The sequence below is a fragment of the Protopterus annectens genome, chromosome 7.part0 (assembly GCF_019279795.1).
Source record: "Protopterus annectens isolate FY-2018-M chromosome 7.part0, PAN1.0, whole genome shotgun sequence".
In the NCBI taxonomy this organism is placed as follows: Eukaryota; Metazoa; Chordata; order Ceratodontiformes; family Protopteridae; genus Protopterus; species Protopterus annectens.
The window spans coordinates 613777597-613785644 of record NC_056739.1 but is presented as its reverse complement, the minus strand read 5'-3'; positions in this window follow the sequence as shown (position 1 = coordinate 613785644).

Here is an 8048-nt window from a genome sequence, read left to right as displayed (position 1 = left end):
CAGAGGCTGTATGTAAGTTATTGATAAATATGTTAAAGAATAAAGGTCTGTTATTTTTGATGATACACAGGAGGATACAGAAAATATACTACCACTCCAGTGGTGTACCATGAGTTCATTTTACTTAAAGGAAAATCTCAAAATGTTTATAAGAATAACTGTGTAATGCAGAAAAGTATGATAAACATCCGATGTAATACCACAGTACTCTTGAATTAATCCATGTAACTATCACCAAGAGATGTATGCCAAGTTACGGTTACAACATTCACATATGCAAAACTGTAGTAAACCCCATTGATGGCCTAGCTGATCAGTCAAGTGATATTGTTAATAAAAGTAAAAAAAAAATTAAAGTGAGAGCATTGGGTGGGCTTACCATTCCTCTTCATTAATTGAGTCTGACAGTTATAATAACCCAATCTAGTTACATGAGATGATGTTGAAGGTCATAAAATAATTTTAATAAACTCAAGATTACTAGAAGACCAAGTCAGACTTGCTGGAAGCTAATATTTTAGTACATGGAAATTCCATTTGAAAATCAACTCAAAGATGCTTTTTCTGGTTTACAAAAGGAAGGGTAATGGTATCTTAACTTTCATCACTTTGAGGAATAAAGTTGACTGATTCACACAATTTGTAGAGATCTCTGTTTGAAGGGGAAGTTAAAATATACACCTTTATTTTTATATGCTGATATCAATTACTTGAAATGAGCTCCTTTAAATTATATAAAAAAGTGTCCTTGATATTATTGAAATCAGTGAAAGTTATAGTAACTGTGAAATCATTCCATCACTAGGGTTGAATGATTATATTCATGCCACATTATGCTTAGTATCTACAACTGCTCTTGTCACATTTCTGGAGGGTATCATTTTTAACAACCTTATATACTCTAGAGATGGTCTCCACCTTAACCATTACAGATACGGTTATGTTGGCTGAAAATCAATTGAAGTTGTTAAGACATTTTTAGAGACTACAAAGCAAATTATTAAATGAAACTGAGAAGAAATTGATGTTATTATTCTGTGTGGCATAGTTTTGTAATACTAAAAAGGTGTCCAACAAATGGGAAGAATTAGAGACTCTGATTACCCTAAAAGGTATATGATTGTTATGAATATACAAGTTCCTATTAGTTCACATTTAGTAATGTGATAACACACAAAACATGATAGTAGGCCATCAAAACAGAGGCTCACTTATATAAGTTCATCAGTCCTTTTTGGTAAATTTAAAAATAAAAAATAACTTTAATATTGTAGTTACAGAAATGTATAATATACATGTATTTTCTAAACTTGTATCTGGTTGCATGCTATTGCAGTTTCACAGTGACAACAGACAGCATTTTGAATTTTTATCCAGGTTAAGTAAAGTTTTGGAATCTAGTCCAGCCATCTTCCAAGGTGACTTCAACTAATGTAAAACTAACTGGGAGTAACTTGAACATTTTGCCAGCTTCAGCATCAAATGAACAATAGTTTGTTGACCTGTTTGCACTAAAATAGTGGCACAATTTGTTAAGGACCTAATCAAAATAATAATATTTTGGACTCAGTAGCATCAAATGCATGTTCTCTTCTGCCAGATATTATAATATAATCCTGTTATATTTTCAACTAATCAAGTTTATTTATTTACATTTGGAAAGTCTGACTGGCTGTAAATGATGAAGCCATGCAAATGATGTCAAAGATATCTGTATAATGGAGCTTTTTTCCCAGACCACCACTGACAAGGACACTGTTTAGATTCATTTGTGACCAACAGTTGTATTATTTAGACATCCTTGACATTAATTTCAGCCTTTTTTTATTTGATTTTTTTTTTCTTAATTAAAAATAACAGTTGCATGAATTGTATATGTAGAGCTTTTTTTCTTGTATTAAATACAGGGAGGTATATGCGGTGCAGTATCATTGGTATGCATAGATTGTCAGGTTTTTCATTTGAATATTTGTTATTGTAAAGACTTTTTTTTGAAAATCTAGGACATTTTAAAATAGAGAATATCTGTTTTTATTCTGTTAGACCAATTTCTGTAATAAGTAACGTAAGCAACAAAATAAGTAAAATATATTGATGGGACAAATAACTTAAATAATAACAAATATGCACATCATGTGACTAGCAACTTTCTGCATTTCAAAAGAAAAGGAGGTTAAACAAGATAAAAAGATTTAAAAAGAATTATCTGCCATGAAAAATCAAGATATGAAGCAGGCCTTGCATTACAAAGCAAAACTAAGAAGGATTGCTATACGTCCGTCAACTTCTACAATTGCCACACTACTGGTCCTTTAGTGGTCATGAACAGCATGCTGAGCAGTTAGAATGAAACTGCAGAAGCTTGGAATGAACACTTCACAAATATTACTAAACCATCTAGTTCACCTTGAGGTATTGTTAATTACCACCTGCAGTGTGTGAATTCCATACGGCCATGCACAAGGCCAGAAAAAATAAAAAAGGGTTTCATGAATATTAAATCTAACTGTTCCAAAGCCCCAAACTGTATCTTAGCCATTCTTAAAAAATATTATATAAGAACTAATAAATTCAATGCATAAAGTATTTAGTAAGCTAATAGAAATAAGATATGTCCCTGAGGATGGAAAGTCTCAAATGCTATTTCCATTCACAAAGGGGATTTTATTAGTGGGATTGGAAACTGCTGACCAATTAGTTTGATCTTATAAGCATAAAATGTTAAGCAATTAATTTCAATAACCTAGTTATGATAGCCAACAACATGGGTTTGACCATTGAATTAGTATATTTTGATTTGGGAAAAACTTGATATTTTGATTCATGTTACAATTTATTAACCTGAAAGTATTGCAAATGTATTCCTTTACATTGTAAATCTTTTATCACATTTGCTAGTATTTTACTTTCCTTCTACATTGTATCTATTTCTTCATATGTTTGAATGTGGATCTTTTGTATTTCTTTATGTTGTAAATCTTAATATATTCTGTGTAATGTTACTTTCGTCATAATTGAATTCTTTCAACGTTTATTTTGGCATTTCATCTGGTTTAGGTAACCCCCCCTACCTGGTCAAATTCAAATAAATATAGAAATATAAAGCTGTTCAGTATAATAATGTTAACTCTTAGAAATAGTTGTCCTTGGAGAAAATTACACAATGAAATATCTTTATATTTGAGTACCAGAGGGTTCTGGTCAAGGTCAGCATTTTTTAATCTAGCTTTTGCATCATTTCCCCAACATAGTAAATTTGGGTTGCTAAATACGCAGATGACGGCAAAGCAGGCCTTCTGCTAAGCTCAGATACTGATATAACTACTTTGATCAACTTTCTGTTGTATGTTACTTCCTGAGCAAATAACCTAGGATTGAATTTAAGCGCAAGTAAATGCAAGTTAATACTTTTTTTGGGGGGAGGGGTATTTTCAGTGCAAGTTATGCTGTAGTTGTACAGTCTTAGATGAAAGTATAATGATGCAGAAATTAGAATCACATTCAGATTTTATCTATAATTTATTTGTAAATAAATAAAATATATAAAATAATGATGTAGGAATTACAATCTCTGTCAGTTTGTCATTTAATGACCACAAAGCAATATGGCAAGTAGGATTGTTGCTTAAAAGTTTTACTTCACATGATGTGAGCATCTTGGTAGAATTATAAAACACCTTTATTAGACCACTTCTGGAATACATTTCTAGTTTCTAGGTTCCCTATTAAATCAGTGAATGATTAAAAAAGCAAACTCTGTTTAATCAAACCTTTTTGTTTGAAACAGCGAAATCCCGAATGCATGGAACAGTGATTTTTTTCCCAGGGAAAAAAATCACTGGGCCATTTTTGGGACTTTGCCATTTCCTCCACTATGGTGTGATCTCGGAGTTGGTATAGTTAAGTAGTGGGTGTGGGGGTATAGGTGGGCGAAGCCCCCCACTTTATTTTGTTTTAGTTTTTTTTAATGAAGCAGCAATTTTTTTCCTGGGAATAAAAATTGCTGTTCCGTGTGTTCAGCATTTTGCCATCTCGACATTTTATGGTCGATTATACAGCGTTCACTATTTTAAGCATTTGCTGTTATAATATAGACCTTAGTTTCTATATATACTCTCAGGCTCAAATTAGAAACTTGGAGAAAGTTCATTAAAAATGAATTAAGCTTATCCCAAGAATTAGATACCTGAAGAGACAGGAAAAGTTAAAATGTTGGAATATTTTAACCAATTTATTATTCTGCACAGAGGTATTTGAGGAGCTTTATATGTGCATACAAGACTTAAAATGCTGAAGCACGGAGGACTGGTTTTGACACACAGGCATAGGAATATGATCTTCATAATCTTGAATAAGAGGCAGAGATGTGTTTGCTGTATCACTCAAGTTATTCCACAGTTCTGCAACAAACTCCCTTATTCATTAATGGCACTGGAAACTATACGTCTGTCTAAAAATTAGCAGTCATTTAAGGGTTTGCTGGAAAAATAACCATAACACTGGCTCAGCAGACTAGGAAGATATGAAACCTTTATAGCTTGGGAAATTATTTCACTTAATGTTGGGCTTGTTGCAGATAAAATGAACATCAGTCTACAGTACCTTCAAATGTTCCAGTAGTACCCACGTTTCCAGTTCCTGTCTTGTATAACTATCTACATTTCTGGCTATATTTTATAGGAGAAACATTTGACATAAAATACTAAAGTCCTCAGGTGAATGGGCAGAGTAAAACAGCCTAGGTGGTTTTAGCTGGCTATAGTCAGACAAATAGTACAGAACTGTTGTCAGTACTTAAACAAACTCACCACCCCCTAAAGTCTGTAGAAAATGAAAGAAAACACAGTAACTTAGCAGATTTGGTCTCAGCATATTATGCAAAACGTTTGTGGATATTACATCAAAGTCTGTCTTCCATAAGGGCAGACTCATTGCTGCCTGTATCATAAGATAAACGTTACTTTGGATGATTGTGGCAATAACCTGGCAATAACTTGTAAATACACCATATCCACAGCAGCCATTAAAGAACCACTAACTAATATTAAGATGTTAAACTTTTCCCAGAATAAGGTCTAGTAAGTTATTCTTTCAAACTCAAGAAACATAACAATGTAGGCAAATGGCAAATCAGGTACAGAGCATATCCACAGTGAGCAGTCCAAGCAGCAGATAGCATGTTGAATCCCCACTTCAGTCAGCAGGTAAGACAGTATTTTCCTTAGTCTTTGTATTTTACCAGGAGAATGATGAACCATGGTAAATGCAGGATCAGTGATGCAATAGGTAATAAACACCCCTTTGGTGCAGAAGGCTGTGTGGGTTATATTCCCATGCCAGGCAGATGTATTACTAATACTGCAGTGCACAATAATGTGAGTGCTGCATGCCTGAGTGTATCCTCCTTCAGATGAGATGTTAAACCAAGGTGCCATCTGGTTGAGTTACTGTAGCTTTGGGGTATGTAAAAGATCCCACGGCACCCACTGAAAAGAGTAGGTGAAGTTCCCTGATACCCTGGCCAAATTTTCCCTAGTATCATAAATACTACCTAGGGTCTCCAATGAAAATAGGTCACTAGCCTAGAGGGACCAACCCCATGAACAAAATATAAATAAATACAATGATACCGGCTCCTCATGTCAGATGGGAATATTCCAAAAATAGCAAGGCAAGTCAAGCACCAGAGACACAGATACTGTAAACTACCCAGCCGGCAAACAACTGTAAATTACCCAGTCAGCAAACCTAGAGCCCTCTGAGTAGGCAACCAGAAGCACAAAAACCCAATAAGTGAAGTGAGAGATTTGCTGAAGACCACTTTGACATCTTAGCTCAGCTTGCCCTCCCTGTTCTAACTTATACCTGTGGTGTGATGGACTGCCTCATTAAAAAATGATGAATCAGAGAGATAGGAAACAGGAAAACAGTTTTAAGGCCATCAATTAACATAAAAAACAGTACTTGCCAATATTACTTATCCCCATAAATTGAAGGATGTATGGCCCTATTTGAAATCAACTACATGTATAAGCTGGTGATTGTGGAGGTGCATGCCTATTTATTGACATAATCAGATCCAAACATAGTTAAAGTTCTAAACCATGAAGAGAATAAGTCTAAGATGACAACTGTGCTTATGTTAGTACAAGCATTTAGGAAAGATATCAGGCAAGAAAATCAAATCAGAAATGGAATAATAGCAGCAACAGAAAGTGATAAAAACAAAATAAAGTTTATAAACAACGTAACTAGGAATGAAAATTGAAAACTCAGCAGTTTGCTGGACGAGGCACATGTTGATAAAGAGTTGATGGTCAAATGCCTTAGGCCAGGTAAATTTAAATCAAAAGATCAAATGTTAATTAGACAAAATACTATATTTGTTATTCTTCATAAAATGTATAGAAAAAGTAGAATATACAGGCATATGTAGGCTTTAAAGCACAAAACTAGAATCAGTTGCACATCTTGTTGCAAGCTATGATACACTTATGGCTGAAGGTTATATATATATATACCTGAAAAACACAAAGATGTGGTAAGGAGACTTTATTAGCATTATAACAAGCTGTTGAGAGGATTGGAAACATCAACCACAAAGGATTACTATAACTAAAGAAGTAATGAACATGTGGGATCATCTACTACAAACAGTTATGAAAGTAAATGCAAAAAAAAAACAAACAAAAAACAAAAAAAAAACAAAAAACAAAACAAAAACACAGATATTATAATGAAAAAAATAAAGGACGCAAACAATATTGATTATCAAACTTGTTGGACCCAGCGAATCTGGTATCTAATCGAAAGACATAGTTACATGAAATCAAAAATAAGTACTTTGTGGATTAAGGATACCCTGTTAGCTCCAGTTGTGGTTGGAGCAACTATACTAATAAAATAAACTTTCTGAGTATACTTAAATTTGCAACCAGTACAGGAAACTGCAGAACAAAACACTTCATTCATGGTGAATACTGAAAAGACCACTTTTGGCAAACATCAAACACTGAAGCAAAATGAATTTTTGGAACTTTAGTTATGCACTGACCTAGGGATGGGGACAATTCCTGACATAGTATTAAAATACTTAAGTGCTTGGAGAAATTAAAGAAAGACAGAGCCCCGATATAAATGCCCAAATAGCTACAAAAGTAAAACACAGTCATAATAAAAGTCATACATCTGGCTAAAGATGTGTAGCTCAATAGAACAGAAATCAAGCTTTAAATTAGCAAAACAAGGTAGGAAGACAAGTTTTACATATAGGCTAAGTTCTGTATATTAGGAAACCGAAACTGAAAACTTTAAGTACCAAATGACAAGTAGGTGGGCTCTTCCCATTTACTACACAAGCACAGGACAGGCCATAGTAAGTTCTTTGTTTGATGCAAAATTGTGGGCTACTTTGGCAGTAACATACGTTAGAAAAGTGTACCTATGGGATGTATCATGATCTAGAGTATATTAATGACTAATTCTAAATTTCTGATTATGAAGCTGAGAATCTTTTCTTTTACAACATGAAAAGGAACAGTGGATGACTGGAGTGAGTAGGAGGTAAGTGAACAATAATATAAATTTCAGTAGGTATTCAATAGCGAAGGAGACAGTAGAATGCAAACTAAGCAGGAAGACGTTCTAATTGCAAACAGTGAAATGGCTATGGTGAGAGATAAGCAAGATACAAAGGCATTCATTGCAGGAAGGAAGAGAAAAACTGTGGGGGCAATTAAGAAGGAAAGAGACAATAGTAGAAAGCTTGGAGACAAAGATGAGGGGTGCAAAATTAGGAAGGTAAAAGTATGGTAGCTTAAATGGAGGAATATTGAGAGTTCACATAAGTACTGACAAAATCATATTATCCACAGTAGTGGAGCATATCGACATTTTTTTAAGTTTCTGAAAACACCACAGAAAACTAAGCATGCATTTCATAATGTAAGTGCAAGTACTAATTCCTTCAGCACAGTCTGTGAATGCAGCTACTTTCTATATTTTATAACCATGTTAAAATGCTGTTTTACAGAAATGTGTGTATGATG